Here is a 24,149-nt window from a genome sequence, read left to right as displayed (position 1 = left end):
ACGCTTGGATGAATCTCAACATCGAAGAACTGGAGTACACACGTTATTTTTCCGCGGATTCATTTAGCTTTCCAAGCTAACAGCCAGGTTATTAATAACGAGTTAAATAATATACTTTTCAAAGGCTTGATGGGCATTTGAAATCTGAAAAAGAAAATATAACAGTTGCTACTCAGCTTCCCTCTGGAATAGTATTTGAAAAGTACCCAGGTATCCCTTTAGGAAAGGTTTTTTTTTTTTCCCAGGTTTATACTTACATTGAGGAAACTAATTGCAAGGGGGAAATATGACAGCACTGTTACTAACTTTCCTAACATACATTTTGCAAAGGCACAGAGATTTTGTTAAACCAGAATTTTGGCTGATAAAATGGCAAAAGCTTCCTGACTTCTTGGCTGCATTCCTTCAAAATCAGCAGCAGTTCTGCAGTATTTTGCAGATGCAACAACTGACAACCAACCCATCCAGATGTACCTAAATTAGCTTTACAGATTAACTTTACAGCCCAGCTACTAGTGACAGCCTGGCTGTAGAAGCCAACCCCTACAGAAGTAAATTTTTTAAGAATATATCATTGCCTTATGGCTCAACTTCTCCTGTTGGCAGAAGTTGTTATTGATCTAACCTTTCTATTCCGGTAGCTCTTTGGAGCTCTGTGGTGAATTGAAGCCTTTAGCACAACACCACAGATGCAGGAAAAGATGGTCCCTTTCCCTGACCACTTCTGTCATTGCATCAGTTAAGACAGATTGAAAATAATAGACAAAACACTGAATTCACAAACCTTTCTGCAAGATCAAAGCATACTTCAAGATAAAGGCAGGAGCAATTGTTCTGAGTAATTCAGTTGTGTTTGAGGCTTGCAGAAACTGAGCAGGAAGGATGGGTTGTACATGTGCAGCATGGGGGTCTCAGGAGTTCAGACAGACAGGTCTTAAATATTGAAAGGTGACAACAGGATCTAGAGAGCTGCAGAAAATAATATCTTATACAATAAACAATTGTATCCAACTGATATTCTACAGTTATTAATATCCAGAGAGCTGTCAATCTTAGAAGTCAGCCAACGAACACAGTAGCTCAGCAGATCTGCTGCTGGGCCAAAGAGTCAGTACAGCTGCTCTGTCAGGTGAAGAGCCCAGATGTGTTCTGATCTGGTACAGGAATGCCAGAACATCTCAGTTTCTTGGAAATCTTTTTTTTTTTTCCCCACCTAGAAATTCCCTCCAGTCGGCATTAGAGGATTTTTCACAGTTGTGCCATAGCTCGGACACAGTCAGGAATTCCAGGCTGGGCCCATTGCATGTGCTGTGGGAAATGGGCAGCAAGCCTGAAACCATCTGGTCTTGTTGGGTTTATGGCACTTTATGGAAACATCAGCTGTCTACTTGCCTGTTGTAAGTGAGAGCTTTCCATAAGATCAACATGGTTCATATGCACAATCTTCTCCAAAGAACATCCTTTGCAAAGAAGCAAAGTTTTTCTTCTCTCTGCTCCCTGTCTTTTATTTGTTAGCTTTGTCAGGAGTGTTTGAACCTGTCCTCTCACACTCAGCTGCTCTTTATTTTTTCTGAAGGTTTTTCCCTTTCAGTATAGGACACAAAAAGCAGAGGGTTTCATTCATTATTGGCTGGGAGAAAAATATTCCTGTCTAAAACAAAGCTACCAGCAAAGTAGAGACACAAAGAGAGCAAGGGGAAGAGATAGTGTCCCTGCAGGGAAAGGAACTTAAGGAGAAGTGCAGGAGGAATACTGACTCCAGATCTGCAGCAGGTCTATTTTTCATAAAGATAATAATAATATGGGCACAAATTCATACTACTTAGGGCACAAAATCATACTAATTGCTGAGTGCTTCTCTGCAGGGTTCACTAGGAAGGAAAGAAACAAATAGGGCTGAATGGCTCCTCCTGGGGTTGGCGCTGAGACAAAGTTTTCCCAAACTCACCCAAAGGATCTCACTGCTGAAAGTTAGAAATATGTATTGGAATTTAAAGGTATTTTTTCCCCCATTATAAATTCCCCTGGACCATGTGTGAAAAGGCTGGTGAGGGTGTACTGACCACTACAACACCACAAACAGACCTATCCAGGTACTGAAAAACAAGGATGCATAATCCACGTTGCTTCCAAAGCAAGACTGAATATTGAAAAATGGCATCTCTGCACCAGGCCCTCATGATAAAACAATTCCTTGTCTTTTACACGCAGCCTGTAATGGGGAGAACCTTCACCTTTCCATTGCCATGGGCTCTGCTCCTTGCATTCTTCCAAGAACATGAGCAATGCTGTAAATCTCTTCTGCAGCCAGCATGACACAAGCAAATTCCCATGTTTGAAGGGAGAAGGATCCAGTTTGTACAACCTTCTTACACTGAAATGGGAAGGGAATTCCTTCTGATTCAGTGGTTGAGTAACTTTCCAGAGGGACATATAACACAGACCTGCTCTGATCTCATTCAGGTACTGAACAACCAGTTGTCACCACACTGGATTTATTCCTCATTGTTTCTTACCCTCTGTTGAAAAATACATTCCCTTTAATTTTCTACATAGTTTTCCTAAATAAGGACATCAGTCTCCCTGAAAGAAAATCTTTTATTCAAAGTTCACAGTGTTGGTTTCTAGCACGTGTATATCTGTAGTTCTGCTCAGAAGAAACCGATTGTTTTCAGAGTCCTTTAATATACACTGCATCAAAAAAACCCATAGTCAAAGAAACTGTGTAGCTGAAAATATTACTGGGTAATCCCTTCCCTAGGGTTGTGGCTGTAAGCTTCACTCAACTTTAGGTGGTGATTTTCCAGAGATTTTAATCATTTTAAGGTTTTGTGCAACAAAATCACTGCAAAGTGCTTAGGAGTCACAGCTGAAAAGGGAATTTGAATTAGAGTTAGAGCAGTGGAATCTGGAAAACCTGCAGGCAAGGGATGCAGACAAAACATAGCAGCACAAACTCCTAGACTAAGCCTGATGTGTTGGAAGGAAAGAGATTGTCCTTGTTATCAGTCCTGCAGCAAAAAGCCTTTGTTTTAAACATGAAAGGCTTTACTGTGACATCTCCCCCACCAGTTTTTCCTCACTGTCCAGCCACACCAGAATCTAAAGGACTGAACCACACTTCTTCACTGGATAATTCCTTTTCCCCAGCCTTGGACTGAAGGGTAGTGGTGATGGTTATCACACACAGATGTGTTCCTTCTTCTCTGGAGAACAGAAGCTCTAAATTTCTTAGATGTAGTTACCAACTCCCTGGCATATTCTGGCATTCCCACACATAGTCCTGCAGTACATCAAAAGATCAGTAATGAATTAGGTTTTAGTATCCAAACACCTAATTATTTGTCACTTGTCCTGAAATCACCCTACTGGCAGGCCAATATAGACAATGCAAGTTCCGAGGCTTGGAGGTAAAAGCAAAGGTATAAGTGTAAGATGAATTCAAAAGATTTTCCTCACCCTGTGTCATCCATTGAACCATCTGCCAAGATGTTTATGCTCCCTTGTAGCGGGGTTCCAGTCCACAAGCAAAAGCTTCACCTTGAATACAGCTTTCACTGGGGGGGATGATGCTTTGTGCCTGTCCTATTGTTATGCACCCAAACTCTTTAATGTGATTGTTTCACCTTCAAGCTTCCTCCCCAAGCGTTTCTCGTGAGTCACCATTTAATCAGGGGTCTCATTTTAACACTCCCCACACAGGATGGCTGACTGCATCTGTCTCTGGATAACAGTGATGCTCTTTGAACATGAGCAGGCAGGATTATCTGCTAGCCAGAACATCCTAATGAATGTTTCAGTATTTAATTGTAAGCAGATGTTAACCCATTGCAAATTAAATGTACTTTTCCACCTGGGGAGGCAATACTTACACCTCAGTGCACAGCTTTTTAATATAAAACTATAATTTATGTAAGGTAGCAATGATTCCTTGAGCAAGTTCAGATAGATGAATAAGGTAAGTTGTTCATTACTAGGTTTTGATTGTAATAGATTTTGTTTGGGACAAAAAGTTCTTTAACTAGAGCTATGAGAGATATTGTGATGGAAGTTCATCTTTTCAATAGATTAAAAAGGCTGAAGAGGTGCTTAGAGCTTCAAATGGTCATTACTAACAGATCTTACAAAAATCAGTGAATAAATATTATGTAATTATATTTATATAGAGAAGCAAGTGAAATATAATGGAATACTTGTTCTCAATTATGGTCTATCTTAATTTACTTTCATGCTTCCAGGAATTCACATAAAAGCACTAGAGTGAAAAAAAAAAGAAATAGAAAAGGTATGAAAGTTTTCTGGTTTAAATAAATTGTTTGGTAATGACATCTTTCTTACCAGTTGGTTGTTGCTGAAATTAAATTGTGGTCTATTGTTTTCAGGCAGTTTCAGACTTGATCACACTCCCTGGTCTTAGAACTGTAAATCAATACCACTACAATAGATCTGCAGGACTTCACATCTTAAAAACAGTTGCATTATCACTGATTGCTGAATTTGAAAGTTTCAGAAGGTTCTTCTCATTCTAAAATCTGTCTTGTGTATGGATCTGTGCTGCAAGGAACTCTGCTCAAGGGTATTTGTAGAAAACAATCTTTCACCATCACTTTACAGATGATGAATGAAAGAAGGGAGAGATTAAGTGCCTTCTAGTGAGAGCAAATCTTTTGCAGAGCCAGCACTGAACTTACATTATTTGATTCCCTCTTCAGCACCTGAGTCATGAGCTCACCCTGCTCCTGTACTGACATTATTGAAATAACCACAAATGGGACCACGACAAAACTGCAAAGTTCTCATGCTTTGAAGATCTCCTGGAGGTAAATGCAATGGCCTCACTTTGGTATCCTTTCCTTGGTGTCCATTTTGGCAAGTGTGTATTAATCAATTAATCATTTCTGAAGTTTAATCAAGGGCTGAAGTTGTAATCAATTGGCAGCCCAATACAACACAGGGATGTTTTTCTGCCTGGCTGCCCCTCGGAGCATCATTAGCAATTATCTCTGCTGAGTGACCCCTTGATCCTGCACAGTTTAGCTGAAAGAGATATATCCAAGTAGCAATTTCACCTTTTACCTTCATTGTATGGTATTATTCTAACTGTTTATTAAATTTCCAGCCTTTCCACAGCTTGCACAATAGGAAAATCTTTAGTTAAACCTGCAATTACTGTAATGAGAAGATATAATGAAGTTATTAAAGAAGATTAAATATTTTCTTGTTTTCCCCTCCCCCTTTATTTATAATCATCTTTTCACTCCTTCTCCTCAAACTGCAAAGAATTAGCACTTTTAGTAGAACCCACCAATAAGAATTTGTGGTAAAAGTAATAGCAGAAAGAACCACAAGGGAGGAATCTCATGTCAGTCCATCAGGAGGTTTTCTGAAGCAACCCAGTTCCTCATAGTTTTGCAAAGACAGATCCCAAATTCTGTATCTTACTGCCATGTTATCAGTTATGGCATTCCCTGTGAAAGGCAGGGGCCATAGCTGTAAAATGCTTTGTTCTAGCATATTTAACTACTGTATATTTATTTAATTAAAATTCCTGTTTTCCCGCCTTTCTATGAAGTACCTCTGTAGGCAGAAAACGTCCTCTCAAAAGCTGGAAGTGAATCACTGGAAAATCAGCCTTAATTTGAGACAAACCATGTAGAAACCACAAGAAAACACTGAACACTTTATAAAATGTGGAGAACACATTTTAATATTGGATAAGGACTCTCATACTTGTGTAACTTGTTGAAAAGGCTAAATAAACACAGCAAAAGGAACTAAAACAACCCCTTGTTCCCAAAACACTGGTAGACTGGTTGAAGAGCACGCTTTACAGCAGATGCTGAGCACTCCTCCCAGACACCGACATCAGTTAAAGAGATTTAGCAACATTACATCTTCACAAACTCAGCCTACTTCTACAGCTGAAAAAATCCATGTTTATTACATGCCCAGATACTTGAATAGCTCTTGAGCTTAACGAAAATGTCCTGCCAAAGGCACTCTGACAACACTCCCAGCACGATACCAGCCTGTCTGGGATCTAGATCACTCTGCTGTAGCGGGACTAGTGCTGTGGAAAACATGTACAAGGTAGCAAAGACATCATCCAAAGTGTCTCATCTCAATTTCTAAACGTTGGTTATGAAGATAATCTCCCTGGGGTCACGGATTTGACCTTCTCCTCCCTCTCCATTCTACAGAATGGAAGCAGAGACCAAGATTGCAAGTGCATATAGGGCAACATGGGGACAGAGCATCATTGGAGGGGTCTGAAGATAAATAGCAGTAATACCACAGCTGTATGAAACTGTCATAAGCAATATTCCCATTGGACAAGTGGATAAAATACTGACTTTACACTGAGCAATATTCCTGGGAGAAGGCCCCTAAATTATTCCTTGGGGTATCTTGCTGTTACAGAGGCATGATGGATGTCCATGCATTAGTGGTGCCATCTCAAGCCATCAGAAGTGTTGACACAGAAGAAGCAGTTTGATTAAGTGTTCCTATTGGGCTTTATATATAAAAAAACTGTATTGGATGGAGAAGCAGAATCTCACCTTTGCTCTGTCTTTATTTGTATTCTCAAAATGTAACAAAAATAGAATAAAACAACTGAAAAGACAAGACTGGTCTTAACACCCTCATGTTCCCTGGAGGCAGGACCTCCTTTTGCTGGCTGTAGGTCCAACCAGTTCTAGGGGTTTTCATCTCTTTAAGTAACTATCTATTGATGTCCTCTTGAGGTTTTAATCGCTGCCTCTGCAATAGATGGTTTGACTGTGCAACACTCAGCACAGGGGGGCTCAGGCATGTGCGTCTCCTAAGCGAATAGACACTTCTTTGAGGCTCCTACTGAACAGATGACGATGATTCCTCTTTTCTTGTTCCTACCTTTTCTGTGCAAGATCCCAGGAGAAAAGTCTGCTAATTAGGAGAGGCTGTTGTTGATTCTTCATTTGCTTCAGAAACTACTGAAGCCCTAATGAAGAGCTTATGAGTGACAGCTGATTTGCACAGTTTTGGGAACTGAACCACAGAACATCACACAGGTCAGAGCATCGGTATTTGCCAATATCTGTTGTCTTTGACAGACTGTTGTGCCAGGTGTGTAGAGGGCATTTGCTGCTAATAATGATTTAACAAGAGCAAATAAAATCTCCCAATGCAGAACAAATTAATAGGCAGGGCAATAGCTGTAATGAGGCTGTAAAATGAAACTCAACATCCTCAAACAGGGCTGTATTTTCTGGCTTCCCATTTTCAGGGGTCTGATTATACTTTGTTTTGATATCACCTGAATTGGGAAAATTGGAGCTACATGAATTTTGAAAGTAGATGTTCTCTGTTTTCTTCACCCGGAAAAGGACAAAGATGACATAAATACTGGAAAGCACTATAAAATAACCACACTCATTTAAAACAGAAATAATGATAACATATATTACATGCACATAAGTGGGAAGACTAAAGACTTATTTAGTAAAATAAATTAGTCATTGGCTCTCTTCCCTTGATCATAAACTACATGGTAAAGACACATCTCAGTTTCAGTGAGTGTATGGAAATGTACTGAACAAATTTCAATAAAAATGCTGAAGAATTTATTCCTTTAATTCTCAACAGAGTAGATGTTGGAATGAAATTCAGCGCCTGAGTACAACCGACACAAGCACTAGCTGACTGCTTCATTTAATAAACCAGGAGACCCAAGACTGACTCCAGATCCCAGTCCATAATGGACATCCTGAGTAGAGACTGACTGAAATACAGTGCACTTGTTGTAACAGAGGATTTTAATGACTCGCTGATGTGTTTGAGCTCACAGATCAAGAAACTGGAGGTAGGGTTTGAAGGAGGATGGAAAGTTAAAATCAAGTAGAAGACTGAGGTATCTCTCAGCTCTTTTAAGGGCTAGTGAAGCTCAGTGCTGTGCTGTGTGACAGTTGCTGACCTGTGTTTGTGGTCCCTCCAGTGCTTCCACTGCTCCTTGCTCCTGATCCCTCCATGCAGCCACACCTGATGTTTGGGAGATGCAAGCACTCATACACTTCAAGCTGTCCTGACATCACTCTGCAGCGTGAGTTGTCCAGTCTCCTGTGTTCTTGTTCATATTATCTGACACCAGTCCCATTGCACTCCAGGGTTATCACAGGTGAAAGCAGGTGTCACTTCTTCTCTGTGAATTCTGCCTTTACAATGGTTATCACAAAAGCAAAGCGCTAATGATAACAGTGCAAACTTCTCCACCTTCTATATCTCTAATGATGTGGCTTGTGTGTCCCTAGAGGAGGGAAAGATATTTGGATCTCTCTCTCAATTATTTTTCCAGTCTATTAAACTGTCTAAACTCCAGGTTCTCAGAAATATATAAATACATAAATATTATGTATTTATACAGAGAGAATAAATGAAAATTGAGGCCTCTGCTCATCTCACCCAGCATCCTGGTTGATCATCCCCAGGAGACGTCTTCAGAAGCAAGGCTTTATGACCACGAGAGAAAATAATGATGTGCTGAGAAAACTTGCAAGTGTACAACCCTATTGCACACCAAATGGATCCCCTAAGTGATTCATCATTACTGTTTGCAAAATAAATAGCGGTGGGAGAAAGGGAAGGGGTGGCTCTGTTTAATTTGGTGTCTTCACACAGCAAGAAGCTGCTGAGGGTGGTGAAGGGAAAGGACAATGGCAGGAATGACAGAGGGGAAACAACTTCGTGTCCTCACAAAACTAATCAATTGAAAGGAAGTGTACAATGATGTAAATATATATCACATGGAAGTTTAGCTATCCCAGCCTGAATTCTATGTAGCTTCCTGCCAGAGCTCTGAAAAAATGCCCTTATCTGTGTCTGAGACTCTGAGAGGAGTGAAGGTGGCACCCTGCCATACACAGCCCATTTCAAACACTGCAGATCATACAGATTAGTTACATACTTGCTTTTTGGTGCATGAATGTACTTGTTCATTATTAGTGAGATTTGGTTTCCCAGCTCTGGTCCTGTGTGAGTTTTTAAGGAAAAGAAGGTGAAGGGACAAGGTACAGCTCATCACAGCTGTCTTAATTACCAGAATTATTTTTGCCTGCATTTATCCCATCGTACTTTAAACATCCAGCTCATGTACCTATGCATCTTGTAGGGTCCCAAAGTCAGTGAAGGTCCTCCACCCCAGTGCAGATCTGTCAGCTTTTTGAGGTTCCCTTTTGTTTCTGCTGCCATTCTGTAGCGTGGCTCAGGTAATATTCCTGTTGATCCCTTCTACCTCTGCTTTCCAGAGTGTGCCTGGCTGGGAAGCTGATTCATTAAGTGAGGAGCAGAAAACAATTTCATGTTCTGGACTTGTCCTTACCTTCTTGACAAACTCCTGTGCAAGTCACACCTCGCACCATCTCGCAGAGATGACTTGCAGGCCGAGTCCCTTGTCTGCACAGCACCAGTTTGACATCCCCAGCACACACTGAAGTGACTCGACTTGAAAACTGTATCTTCAGCTACTCTTTCCCATGGGTTGGAAAATCAGATTATATTTTTATAGCTTTGAAATAACATAACACAGGCAGCTTGCAAAGCAAATAATGCTGAAATAATCATGCACTTTTTAGTCAATCATTTCACTGAGATGGACCATGGTTTAGCTTAAAAATGTTGAAGAGGGTCAAGGCATGAGCAAATACACGCATAGAAATAGTTCATTTGCTGTGGTTTTCCATTCCCCTCACTATGCTGTTGTTGCTTATACTCCACACAAATCAATTTAAGAGTATCTGGGGAAATCGGAAAGGCTCATATGTCCATCTGTCTTCTCTAGCATTTATTGAATGGGTTGGACTTTAGGTTATAGTTCTGCTCTTTGGGGAGGGATGGGGAAGCTTCTTCCACTCTGATAGACTACAGGAGCTCACAGTTTTCCCCTGCAGAACACCTGCTGCTCAGCTCTGTCCCAAAAATAGATAAATGGGGTAAGTAGGCTACATTTACCCTATGTCTCATAATGGTCAGTAGTCTTCTAATGCCTCACAATCTAGGAAGTGCTAGAGTTTGAGAATGTGCTCCTAGAGACCAATAAAGTGATTGAAAGGTTTTTGTCTTCTCTTATTAATGGAAGTGATGTGGTTTATTAAAACTGAAACCCTTGTAAGCTTAATCAAGTATACTAAGAAACTGAATATTGTAGGAAATCAACATTTTGGGATGCCATGCCATATCACTGTTCAGCAAATACATCTTCAGACCTTTCTTTTCCTACAGCATTAATATTAAGGACACGATTTTGAGAAGGTTCCTCTTCAGGACATAGTAAGTGAATCCTTAGTCTTAGGTCATGAGGGCTGAAGTGGCTGTTTTCTTGTCAGGGGAGATGATCCAAACTCAGAGAGGTGAAATATTGTTGGAAAGGTGACTGTCATCCTGCTAATCTGTCTCTGTAGTCACACAGTCTACTTACAACCAGAACCTCTTGGCAGCTTCAGAGAGAAGTGAAAACCACTTGTAAAAACTTTTCTAACAAACACAGGTATTACCTCAGGACAGAACAAGTAGCAACTAGTCCTTTACAAGTTATAAAATGCTATATATTTATCTTTGCCTGAACACAACTGAACACTGTAAATAACATTACTGTTTTGGGACAGCTTCCTCCAGAATCTGAGAGCAGCTTCAAGCTGGTTAGCCAATTTGGAAGGCAGAAGATGTGAAAAGTTTCATTCTGGAAGATTGTCATGAGAAGTCATGAATGAGATGTTCCCATGATCTGTTACAGCAGGATTCCAGCAGAGCATCGCAGGAAACATGCTAGACAGAGCAGACTGAGAGCGGTGAGGGTGGTTAAACCTTGGAACAGTGTCCCAGAGAGCCTGTGGTAGTTCTGCCCGTGGAGATATCCAGAGCTGGCTCTTCCCTGGCTGGAAAAAGTCTAATAACTTTGAAAGTAAATCGAACATTGAACTTGGCCCTTCTTTGAATGAGGGCTTGATCAGACGACCTGCAGATGTCCTTTCCAGTGTAAACTATTCTACAATCCTATGAATCCAGACAAGGTCATCAGCAAAGCTACTTTCTATTTCTGTGCTCTATTTTCCTCCCTGGCATTAGCCTGGCTGGTCTATTTTGCTCAGTACTCACTGCAGAGTCTCTCACTCTACACCTCTATCGTGTCCAACATGATGAAGACCTTGACCAGACCCTGAAGGTGCTATAACAGCAGTTATATCCCTTTGAAAAACAAAGGAATGCCTTGGTTCATGCACAGCTGGTGTTATAAATCTGAACTGATCTAAACAGTGAAAGCCAGTATCACAAGTGTATGCTCAGCTTTTTCCCTTCTTAAGCTGTAGAAAAATATCCAGTAATCTATGCTTATGCAGAAGGATGAAAAATGCATCAGCTCTGAGAAGAGCACGGTGGTACCTACAGGAGCACATTAGGTATGAAAAGCATTCACAGCATGAAGAGACAACTCAGTTTCATAGACTGCAGCATGGGTAGCTCTGTTGAGGTTTCTTGGAGCAGGTTTGGCACATTTTGCTAAATTGGTCATAGCTCCAGCACTTTCCCAAACGTGCATCTGTCACAATCTCCCCTGCCAGTAAGGCTTTACACTAGGTGTTGGTTGCATCTGCATGTTTTCCTGCAACAAGAAAAACCATATGTTTTAAGTAGCTTTTTACTTTCTTGGCATTTCAAAGAACAATTGGAATAAAATAATGATAAAAATAATAAAAAAAGAGATACAGAACTAGGTTGGCAAACATAATCACAAGGTATATTTAAAAGTCAAATGTAGCTCGGTGCTTTGAAAATCAAGCACCACGGGAAGCTGAGGATGTGTTGTCCCTTGGCTTGATGTCACCTTTTAAAAGAAACACAGTAATTGAGTAATCAGCTTGCTGGTTGTCATGGAAATCACTGCTGGCTGCTGCAGGGAACCAGCCTCCACTCTTTGCGTTTGTGGTGCTGAGGGCAGCACCCACCGAGGGCAGCACCCACTGCTGCCCTCAGCACCCCGGTGCTCGTGGGCTGTCCAGCCCCAACACCTGCTGCTCTCAGAGCCTGAGCCCTGGCCTCTGCATTGAGGAGCAAAGGAGAAAAAATATAATATTGGCATACCATGTCCTGGAGGAGGATTCAATTCGCAAACCCAAAGGCACCTTCTGCTGTCAGCGATGACTTGGGTTGTGCTGTTTATCTTTTTGCAGATGGCAGTGCCAGTGAGGTTTGGATCTCATGCTGGTCAGGGGCTCGTGGGGTTAATTCCAAATTTAAATGCAGTGCGGAAAGGGAAAAGTATGTACAGGATCCATACCAGGAAAGCTGTTTGTCAGTGGCCTTTACATGGTGATTAAAGTCAACTCATGCTGATCAGCATTTAAACTTTAAACCTAAGGGCAGATCTGCAAGCAACAGGACATGTGCCTGTGGATGAAAGAAGGAAAACAGGTTAAGTTGAGGTTTCTAAAGTGCAGAAAGGAAATTACTTCTATTATCCACCGCCGGAACTTTACCTGCTGTTTCTCCCAGGGAACCCTCTCATTCGGAGCTAGAGAAGGCTTTTGAAGAGTGAAATGACTGTATTTTCTGGAGAGAGAGGCGTGAGAGAATAAATGATACTGTAAATAAGAGATCTCTTCAATTGAGAATAACTCAAAATCTTTCATTTTGCTATCTCCTGTCATTCCTAGTTGCTAAATTGGCATTCTCTCACCACACCAACCTGGAGCCATTAAAAGACCTTTTCACAGGGTTTCTTTCAGTCACAGGATGGAAACATCTGAACTTTCCATATACTGAACGGGAGAAAATGTGTAATGCTCCTTGCTGACAGCAGCTACAAACAACAAGCTGCATGAGATACCCAGAAACGAAGCACTGTATCAGTGAACATCCCCACTTCAGCATCTTGTGCTTCCTGTTACACTGCCCCTGGAATGAGTATTTCTGTACTCACTGTCCTGAACATAGGTAGAAGTTCCCCTAAACCTGTAGTTTGACCCAAAACAGTGGTTAAGGTCAGGTTTTTCTAAGCATGCCTTTTATACCAGGTGAGAAGGGCACTCCATGGAACAGATGTGCCCTTTGTCCCACTCCTCTTTGAACACGACAGGCATGATGCAGATGGTCCATGTTAATGTGTTAATAAATTCAGTGCTACCTTAGCTCCTCCCACATGTGTTGGAAAACACTCCTTGGTCACCAAGTGGCACTTTCAGATTTACAGCACAGAGTCCACTTCAAGGGCTGCTGAAGGATCACCCTCATTGCTACAGGCTCATGACCAGCTCAGAGCACTCGTGACTCCAGGGCAGAACTGGTGTAAACTGGGGCAGTGCTGAGCCAGTGGGAGCACAGTGATGAAATATTCCTAGGGAAGGAGTCAAAGCACATCATTAGGACAATATTTGAGCTTCATTTCTCCATGCAAGCATCTGCTGAGGTTTTGGCCTTAGGTCTCCAGTTGCAAACTGAACATCTCCTTGATAGGAAAACAGATAATTTATCTTGATAGGAAAACAGACAATGCACTTTGATTTATCCTTCTTCAGGCACTGGTATATTGTGGCTATGACATATACATATACAGAGAATCAAGGCAAACCCCAAAGTCCTTCAAACACATAACAGCCAAATAATGATTGTAATTACAATGCTATCACTCCACAAAAAGCTGAAGTTTGTACTAAAAAGAACCAAGCACATATTACCTGTCCTCCTAAATGACCAAGCAAACAAGCTAATGGAGACCAACATGTGCTTCCTCAGATTAAGGTTCTTTTCAATATTTTTTTCAGTCATGCTGCATCTTAGAGTTTCATAAATAAGGCCTAATGTAAGTGACCAATGAAAGACTTTTGTCTCTCCAACACACTAAAAGATTTCTCCCTAATATGTCTGATAACATCTCAAATTAATATAGTTTCATTTGTTTGCTGACTTCTGCATACTCAAAGCATGTTAACATAATTCTGGAAATTCTCATTATGAAGCTGATTCTAGAAGCGCCAGAGGAGACTGCGTGATACACTGTTACTCAGCAGAGTTTAAGTAAATAGTATCTTTGTTCCTCCTCCATCTTAAAGGGTAAAATGGTGTGTGGTTAAAAGCTGTCTGAACCCAGAGACATCTGACAGCACAGCACAGGAGACTGAATGTGAAGGCTGATCAAATTTCACTACACCACAACTCTTGAAAGTGGCCTTTAAGAATTAGTCTATGCATACTGGAAATATCATTCCCCCATTTGTAATAATCACATTTCCCTTTGCTTCTTTTAGTTTAGCACACTTTGTTTTGCACTCTGCAATGTCCTTAGCAGAATATGCCATGCTCAAGTTTATCTACCAAGTTGGAACAGTGAGAGCAATTTTAATTAATCACTGTAAGGTTCTCTTTTGCATGAAGATGGCTCAGCCTCTCTGACCCATTAATTAAATTGTGGAATTTACAGTTCCTTGAAAATGTTGAAGAAGCAAAAGATTAGTCAGATCTGAGCTGTGTTTGAAATGGAAATTGAGACATTGGACTGTAGATAGGAAAGAGCAAAGTGACATGTTGAAAAATACTTTTAGTTCAACAGACATTCACTAAGCCAAAGCCAACTGGAAACATGAATCCCCCGTGACAAAAATAATAGAGCAGCAAGAGGCAACAGGTTAGATCTTTAGGGGTGAATTGGCCAAGCTCCTTTAATTGCAACAGAAACTCCAGCTTCCATAGCAAGAATTTGGTTTCCACCCTTCTGTGAGTGAAACAATCTAAATTATTCCTCTTTGTTGACAAATTAAATCCTGACATGTTTGGGCAGTGCCCTGGAGAAGAGAAGACCAAGTGATTAAGAAGAAAGAGCAAAGAATGTGGATCCCTGTGGCCACAGCTGAGCTCTAACCCACAGAGTGTCTCCAGGAGAGTCACTGCACTTCTCATGCTGCAAATGAACTTGCAGGTGGGTGAAAACACCAGACTCTTATTCTAATTCAAAATATCTCTCCATGCTGAGGTAGGAAAAGTAAATGTTTTATTGAAAAGGTAGTTTCTTATAAAGTTAATTCATGTATAAGGAAGTTTAGATTCCTTTAAATTCCTTCTGTTGGTTACTAGCATCAGAATCAGTTTAGTAAATCCAGTTGCTATTTCTTCTGGGAAATTCTTGTGGAGTACAAGAGAGAATTGTATATATTTCCCTGTTCTCTCTTGCAATATTGAATTAATTAACATGGACCTGCTGCGGATTCCACTCAGACAAACAACTGGAACTCCAACTTAGGTGAAGCACATTAACATCTCTCAAATCATCAGTGCTTGTCTGCATTCCCAAAGCACTGAACATCTCTGTAGTAAGTGCATCATAGACGTGGAGTATGATGTTTCCTGTCTCAAAGCCTTGAGGTACTGACATCACTTTAGCCCAGGAAAACATTCTAGGTCTTAGTTAAATTCATGTGTTTGGGTTCAGTTGGATTTGGGTGTGTAGTTTGTGCCTGGCCCCAAGGTGGACTGGAAAGGAGGATCAAGCAGGTCTGGAACATCAGGAGGAGGGATTGCAAAGCATATAATTCTGATTGTGTGAATTTGGCTTTCAGTTGATTTCCTTAATCTTCAGGGCTTTTATCAATAAAAATATGCTTGATGAGGAAGTATGGCTGTAAGTTAATGACATTTTTTAATCTACTAATATTTTGCAGTTCTTTTTTCCCCAAAAGAGGCCAGGAGAGATCTGTATTCAAACTGTAGTTAAAAAACTCCATATCAGCAAAAGTAATTTCTTCACAAAATTTAAATCATTGCCAGTATTTAATATTAATCTACTTGCTTTTAACCTCCACAGACTGTTCATACTCGTTGAATTTATATGTGTCCCAGCCCCAGGTATGTGCTCTCCTACTCCCACTCCCGGTATTCCCTGTTACCACCCTGTACACACAACAGCTGCTCCAGGGCATGCATGGAGCTAATTTGGGCCAGTGTCCAGGCAGATCAGACATGCAAATACTCAGCTTTGTAATATTTGGAGGCTCAAACTGCAGATGCATCGGGAAAATCACTCAAGAAATTTGACTTTGTATTTGTATTAAAATGATTAGAGTGAAATTCTATTCTGCATGACTAGGTATTTGTTTTCCTAAAATCTTTCCTAAATGCAACTATATTCCCCTCCCCTAGACAGGTATGTTTCCAGGATTGCTTCAGCCAGTCATTATGTCTAGGACAAGTCTTTGGCCTCCTTAATCTTGGCATGACAGTATTAACAATCCTCACAAAAAAACATTTATCCACATCTTAAGCCTTCTTGGCAGCATTAAATCATCTCCCATCCCACGTATACAAGCTGGCTGATGGATGTATGCAAATGCCTGGCTGTAGGGAAAGACGTTTTAATATACAGCCCTAGTAAATTACTGAGATTATTACAAGAAGGGAAAAGGCATGATAAGTTGTTCTGTTGTTGACTATATATTCCCAGGATACAATGGTGATAGACAGGCAGACAGGCAGGCGGATATGTTTGGGATACCTATCTAGCTGAGAATCTCAAATACAAATAACGCCTGTGTCACCCAACTATTTGCTTTGTAGCTTCTCAAGGTCTATGAGCACTCTCTTTCCAAGTCTCACAGGTTTCTAATTTAAGTGAATAAAGAAGTAAACCTTTCCATTTCTATCTGCTTCTTACAAATAGCTCCCAGCACGGAGTACACTGTGGAGCAGTGGGTATTGAATACCTGTGCGTGGTCCTTTGCTGCTTGGGCTATGCCTACAACGTTCTGTGTTTTGCCTGTGCCTGGGAATAACATCAGTTGTTCATGTGTTAGTACAGTGCTGACAAATCCAAGTGCATTGGTTGCCCCAGGGCTGTGATGTCGGACCCTGCTGCATCACTGCCTGTCAGGTTTGCTCTTGTGTTCCCCAGGAATCACTTCCTCTGCAGTAACTGAAAATAAAATTAATAATTAACCCCTCCCAAATAATTAATTAAAATTATTCGCGGCTGTAACTCACGCGGTGGCAGCAGGTGGCGCTGAGGAATCCACGGAACAGCTCCGGGCTCCGGGGTTGATGCTTTGCCCTGCGCATCTGGATCACACCAACCAACTTCACCTGCCTCACTGTTCCTCAGCTCCTGGTGCTACTCAAAGAAAGGGAATAGAGTAGGAGGAACCACAAATCCCATTTTGAAGTGCAGCTTCATCTTTAGCTCTGGCTGGGTAAGAAATTTGTAAAAAATCCAGCACCATTCTACAGAAAAGATGTAAGTTTGTAGTATATTCTAGCAGCTTATAGAAAACTACTTAATTATCTACTTGAAATCCTTTTGGACATCTCCATAGAGGAAATACTTGCATGATGGAGATGAAAAATACATTTCCAGGTTTGGAGAGCAGAGGGACAAGAGAATTAATTACCAATACCTCTATTATTATTATTATTATTTTGTATTCAGTGGAGGATTTTTTTCAAACCACTTAAGTTACTTTTCTGCTGTTATTTTTATTTAGTTGTCTGCTTTTTGAACCAATATCCAAGCACTTACAGGAAGAGTTATGGATCTGGAAGCAGGTTTGTTGTCAGTTGGGCCTGCTGTGTAAATAGAGACCTCTGCCTGAGCGGGTCAGCAGAATGGACTGCATAAAAGAAAGAAAAAATATTATTTTTGAAAATAAAAAGAAAAGGGAGATAGAGGGAGATTACAGGCGTATGTTGTTTCCACAATTGGCAGCTGACTGTGCTCTGCATTTCAAGTGGATTAAGGTCTTTGTCCCTTTTAACAACAATAAATAAATAATTATTTAATTTTAGTGTTAGTAGTAGACATTGTACTAGGACTCTGGGGGTTTACTACAATTTTTGTCACCGAGTGTGCTTTATAAAGTAGAATGAAATCTTTTAAGTGACTATCAGAACTTGGCCTCCTATGCACAATAACAGAAACGTTTAGCATTTCTGCTGCTTTTGGCAGGTCAGAGCTTTCTGCAGACCTTAAGTACAACTCCACAGGAGACCTTTCCGTGCTGTGTATGTCAGCACCAGCAGGGCTGGCAGGCAGGGCTTTCCCAGCACTCGTGTTTACGGGTGCCAGCCTGCAGGGAGTGGGCAGGGGCAGGTGCTGTGGGAAGGGGCTTCTCAGCAGAGCACGGGCACAGCTGCTGGCCCTGCACCATCCCAGTACAGATGGCATTGCTGGCTGCTCTCCCAAGCTCTGTCTATACAAACCTGAGCTACTGGCTTCCAGGAGCTCCCCGAAATCTCCTACACTTGTATTTTTGACTATCTTATTTAACTCCGCGTAACGTGAAAAGGGGGCAATCTTGAACTGTCCCGTGGGCTTGGCATCAGTCCAGAGATCCTGCCAAGGAGCAAAAATAGAATAGAAATGAAATTTGTATCTGGAGCCCAGGCCATATGTGAGGTTTTCTCTACACTGTGTACCAGCTGCTGGCCCTACCTGTGGCCTCAGCTGCAACTGGGATGTGTGTTTGGCTTCAGTACTGCTACTGAACCCCAGTGCTAGCACAGCCCTGCTGTCAGGGCTCATTGTCAATTTGAGAAATATCTGGGGGGAAAAGGGAGTTAAAGTGAGTTAGACTATTGATGAAAGGCTTAGACAGTATTTCAGGAAGCTGTCTGTGCCAAGACAGCTGTATCTGAGCCCAGGAAGTTGGGTGGAAAAGCGAGTAGCAAACTAGATTTGACTATAGTAAGGAGACATTAGTGCTAATTAGTCCCTGGTTTGGGTGACACTTTTTAGAAATGTACACATAATTCTTCCAAAATAAGAGGTCCATAATAGACCTTGGACTGGGGAAAATCTTTAAGGCCTTTGCATTAGGTTTTCTTCCAAGGGTCAAGCTCAAGAAAACAGGTTTCAGTTTCTACATGCATTGATTCAAAGGGGGATTTGAAGCACCAGCTACAATCCCTGTTGCTCACACTAAAAGCCTTAGAAAAAGGTTTTCCCAAAGCACCTCCAATGTGGTGTCTGGAGCTAGCATGCTCTGTGGAAACTTTTTAAAATCCTGCTTTTCTCACTATTGACTTTGCATGACATCTGCCTCACCCCATAATATGAGATCTGTTACTAGTCCGTAACATCAATCAGCAACTTAGCACTCAATACTGAAGAAAAAAAAAGCTGTTTATGTGCTTATGACATAAGTACATAACAATTTTTCATCTAAGGGCTTTATTGCCTGGTTGACCTCCCATCCTGTAAGGACAAGGGAGTCCAAGACTGGGAACATATGCTTAAGATTTCTGCTGTCAGTATTAATAAGATCAGGCATAGAGCAGTATCTGTGTAAGAGTGGGAAATAACAATATAGCTGTAAAGCTGCTCATCCTTAAATCAGGGTGAAAGGGTTTTCCTTTGTGACCAGAAGACTTTGCTTTTCTCATTCAGTGACAATGTTTTCTGCAGTTATCTGGCTCCTGGGAAGTCCTGCAGTATCCTGTAGATCACCATCTTCAGCGATGTTATTTTATGTCATTTAAGGAAGTGAGCCTTCAAAAATGTAAAATCATAGCAAAAAATGTTCTTTCTAGTTCCTCTCAGTGACAATATAATTAGGTCTGTTTTAAGCCTTGTTTTCCAGCTATGGCGGACATTTGCATTTCTTTTGCACCCTGCGTGCACCCGTATGTACAGTTCTGGCAGAGGCTGTACCAGGTGACAGTTCTGTGCACTGCTCTGGGAAAGTAAAAGAAAACCTCTTATTTCTTTCTGTTTGCTTGCTAACCCTTTAAATCAGAAAAGATTGCTTGATGACAGCATCAGGGTTGAAAGCACTACTCGTGCTGTACCCGCCAGCTTGACTCATGGCCAGCCCGACTCAAAGCGTTCAGGACAGCAGGACTCCCCTGGGCTGTGCTGGTCCCCAGGTTTTTTTGTATTTCTGGGTACTTTCAGTTTGTCTTGACCTGAGCTTTAGTGAGCAGCACCTTACCCCTGTGCTGTCTGAGCACTGCTTCTTCTGGAAGAGGCCGAGAGAAAGCATTTCAGAAGTATTTACGTGAGTTAAAGGCACCACAGGGAAGGTCAGGGTGTGCTGAAGACTGACTTCTGCGTACTGCAGAGACAACCACACAAACCCCAAACTAATGACTGTGGGTACCAGCAGCAGTTTAGATGTGGTAGCACAGGGATTAGAGCTGGCTGCCAAACTCTCTGAAGGGGCAGGGAAAATGAGCTGCCTGCTGGGGCCTCACTGACTCTGTTTCTCCAGCTGGGCATCGTATTTCCACACATCAGTGCCTCAGATAACCACCCTCCCTGAAAAAAAACCATCACATGAAAATATTCCAGTAAACCACAATTAAAAAAAAAAGGAAGATCATCTTGGGAAGGGTGATCTATTGCAGGAAGCGAGAAGCAGAGAGCACATAGGTAAAGGTTTCTGGAATAAACCTTCCCTTGTCTTAAAAATCTGCGAACAGAACCCACAGCATACACCTGTGATAATACAGGCAGCCTCTGGCACTGGCTTGTGCAGGTCCCCTCACACTGCAAGCAGCTCTGCTGGGGCACAGTCAGTGCTCAGGACAGTATTTTCAAGAGAAGTTCTGCCTTTGTGGTGGTTGAAGAAATTTCTGCAGGCATTACATTTACAAAACACACAGGGATGAGGTAAGGTGGTTCTGCTTCCTTCAGTGTCATTTAATTTCCTTCACTTAGTCTTGCCCCATCTTTTTTCATTCATGTGCTCATGTCCAATTTCCATTGACTTTTCATTTCCTGTGAGTTTAACTACAAAGTACATGTCTTGGAAATTTCTCTGTAGATTGAGACTTTATATTCCCCTCTAGGTATTTTAATTTTTAAATAAAAACAATTAATAGGTGAAACCATCTTCCTTGATATTGAAACCTCCACCTCAGTGAAACATTTGCCACATACATAAGAAGTTATAATCTATTTCATTCCTATAACTTTCCATAGGTACTACAGAAGAAAGGTTTTTCTACTACTTCATATTTGAAATCCTCTATTTTTTTATTCTCAGAGGGATCTATCATACGAGTTAGATTGTTAGTCTGCAGAAGGATCAATTTACTTTTTCCATCATTTTTCCTGTCAATTGCCTGACTTCAAAAACTAACACATACACAGAAGCTGAGCAACAATAATTTTTAAATTCCGACCCTGTGTCCTTTGCACCTAAACTCTACCATCAGGTTTCATTGCAGGAATTTTTCACTTTTGCATTTTGTCTCTCCGTCTCAATCCTTACCTTTTGCTTTTTAATATTTTTCTTTTCTCTCTCCCTTTTTTTTTCAGCCTCATACTGCATTTGTCTGCACAAATGCAATAAAACTGGTTAAAAATATATATCTTTGTGTACCAACACACTAATTTTATTTCTATCCACATTTCAAAAGAGCAAATTCATTTTCAGACAGAAAATACCTATGATGCAATTTTGTTTTAGACTGTAACATGCTTCAGCTTTTGACAGTACTTTTAAAAAGATAAACCTATTCTGTAGCATTAATCTTTACCCTTCACACATAAAATAGTCTGGATTTATAAGTGCCAAGACACTGATGAAAACTGGAGCAAGAAAGGGAAGGAAGAGTGAAAAGAAACACTTTCCAGGTTACCCAAAAATCAAATACTATTAATTTTTTTGGAAGGTGACTTTCATGGGAAAGAAAATGCTAGACCTATTAATACTCATCTGCAACAAGATTTCTCTTCCTAGATAGCACTTCTCCATCTCAAACACACCGGGGCTGTATCAGTCCCCTCTCCTGGGGCCTCAGTGCCAGTTCTCTGCTCCCTGCTCCAGCCATGGGGCTCAGCTCATTCATAGGAACGTGAGGATAAAAGAGGAATCACTGGATTTGTGCCTGTTGTTGATGAGCAACTACAAGGAACTTGTCCTGGTGCAGCTCTGTGTCTTTTCCCTCATGCCAGGAGATGTTGGTCTTTGTCCAAAGAGGCTCCAAAGCACAGAGGTGGATCGCTGAGGACAAGTGCTGGGTCTTGGGTTGGAAAGGAGTAGGAATTCAGTCTATCTCTTTTCTTTTGGTAACAGAAAAGTCCTCTCCCTTGAATCATGGAATCAGTCGAGTTGGAAAAGACCTCCAGGATGATCAAGCCCAACCCTTGATCCAACCCCACCGTGGTTCCCAGACCACAGCACTGATGCCACATCCAGTCTCATCTTAAACACCTCCAGGGATGGAGAATCCACCACCTCCCTGGGCAGCCCATTCCAATGGCTGATTACTCTCTCTGTAAAAAATTTCTCCTTAAGATCCAACCTAAACCTCCCCTGGCAGAGCTTAAGACCAAAATTCTCATGCATCCAGGATGGGTCACCTGGACCCTGCAAGGAACCCACCACAGCAACTGCCACGCTAATAATGCTCATGAGGTGGGAAAGGAATACCATGGCACCAAGTCTGTAGCCTCTACAAAAGCCCCTAAGCTTTGCCCTTCCTGAGTTTTCAAAAAGGCTCTTACAATGCTAAGAGCACTTCAACAAAATAATACCACAAAGGTTTAGTCACCTTAAATATAAAAGTTGATTCCTTCTCTCCCGTTGTTCTCCCTTAACCCCCCAAAAAGAGAAATGGCTGTATTTCATTTTTATTTGTACTTTCTGAACAGTAATGCATTTCCAAGAAAAGGATTAAATCTCCCAAAGTGAGGTAATAAAACTGAAGCTGTAATGAAACTCACTGGATATACAGGGAGATATTTCATTTCGGCGTTGGAATAAAATTCTAGTTACAATCCTGATCAGAATAATTCATGACCAAAATGCCTCATACTATTTTTAATTATCCTTGTTTTTCAAATAAAAGTTAGAGATGGTTTGACCAAATCATTGCCTGTCAAACTTAGGTTGTAAATGGCTCAGTGAATCCCAAGGGACATTTTCAGTTTTTAGAGCAATTCATTTATTTATTTGGCTATACTAATAAACCACATATCCAGAGATTTATATTCTTATTCTACTACTAAAAATGTATGAACCATATGGAGGTGACAGCATGGAACAACAAGAAAGAGCTTATACAGAAACTCAGAACAATATTGCTATTTTTTTTCCTACCAAGACTCGAAAAAAAAGAGCTTTTCTTTCGAATTCTAGAGAATAATATAATAGTTACATAATTCAGATATATTCCTGCTTTTTGAAAAAAAAATCTGAAGTGCTTGATTAAACCAAGAATCAAAGAAACATGGCACATTTAATCTGATTTGTTAATAATGGTTGTAAATACACTGTATTTAGTGACCTGACAAAATAAACTTGTTTGGAAACTGAAACAAGGAAAAGACACAGCATGCTCATTTCAGAGAAACATTAAAATACAATAGGAGAGACACAACCCAAAATGCAGGGGGAAAGCTATTGTGTCTTATAATGTACTTTTCAAACCAGCATAGTTACATTCATTTTAGGAAACATTGTTCCCTCCAGAAAGATTTGCAGTAGAAAGGGAGGTAATTGTCTTGTTATCAAAAACCAAAGAGTGTTTTTCCTCTCTACGTATGCTGAAAGAAACACTTTTCTACCAGAAGCTGTAATGGAAGACCATATAGATTCTTTTTCTCTCCCCAGTACCCAGAAAAATACGTGTGATATTCCAGCCACCTTGTGAATTCTCGAAGTAAATTAACTGCATCTTTGCATTCCTCAACTTTTATAACTCTGTGACTGACAACTAAACATAAATTTCCCAGATGTGTTTCAAGCATGACTCTCTTCCTTTACCAGAGAGGCACACAGCAGAACAGGCCAAGATTAGATCAAATTTTCTTTCTGGCTGCTCCTTCCACTGGAGGGTTCACTCCCTCAACTTTTACCACAAGCACCAGGCATCACTCTTCCCTTTTTCCTTAACCTCTTCTTTACTCATTACCCACTATTAGTGCAAAGTACTCCACAGCATTTATCTATCAGTCCTTGTTTCTCTTGCTCTGTTCCCACCAACAGCCACAGCTCAAGTCCAAATTCACCACTCAGGTGAATTAGTTCAATGAGTAATGAGTTCAGATGTTCGTTAGTGAATTAGTTCAAAACATTACAAGACATCAGCAACCAGGTCCAAACAAGTCATCAATCATTTCATAGACATATAATCAGTTTCTCAGATGACAGATCATGTATTTTCCTCTTGATTATTCTATCATTTCTCTATCA

This window comes from Neopelma chrysocephalum, unplaced genomic scaffold, assembly GCF_003984885.1.
Source record: "Neopelma chrysocephalum unplaced genomic scaffold, ASM398488v2 Primary Assembly neopelma1_63, whole genome shotgun sequence".
Taxonomy (NCBI): Eukaryota; Metazoa; Chordata; class Aves; order Passeriformes; family Pipridae; genus Neopelma; species Neopelma chrysocephalum.
Note: the sequence above shows the minus strand (reverse complement) of the source record.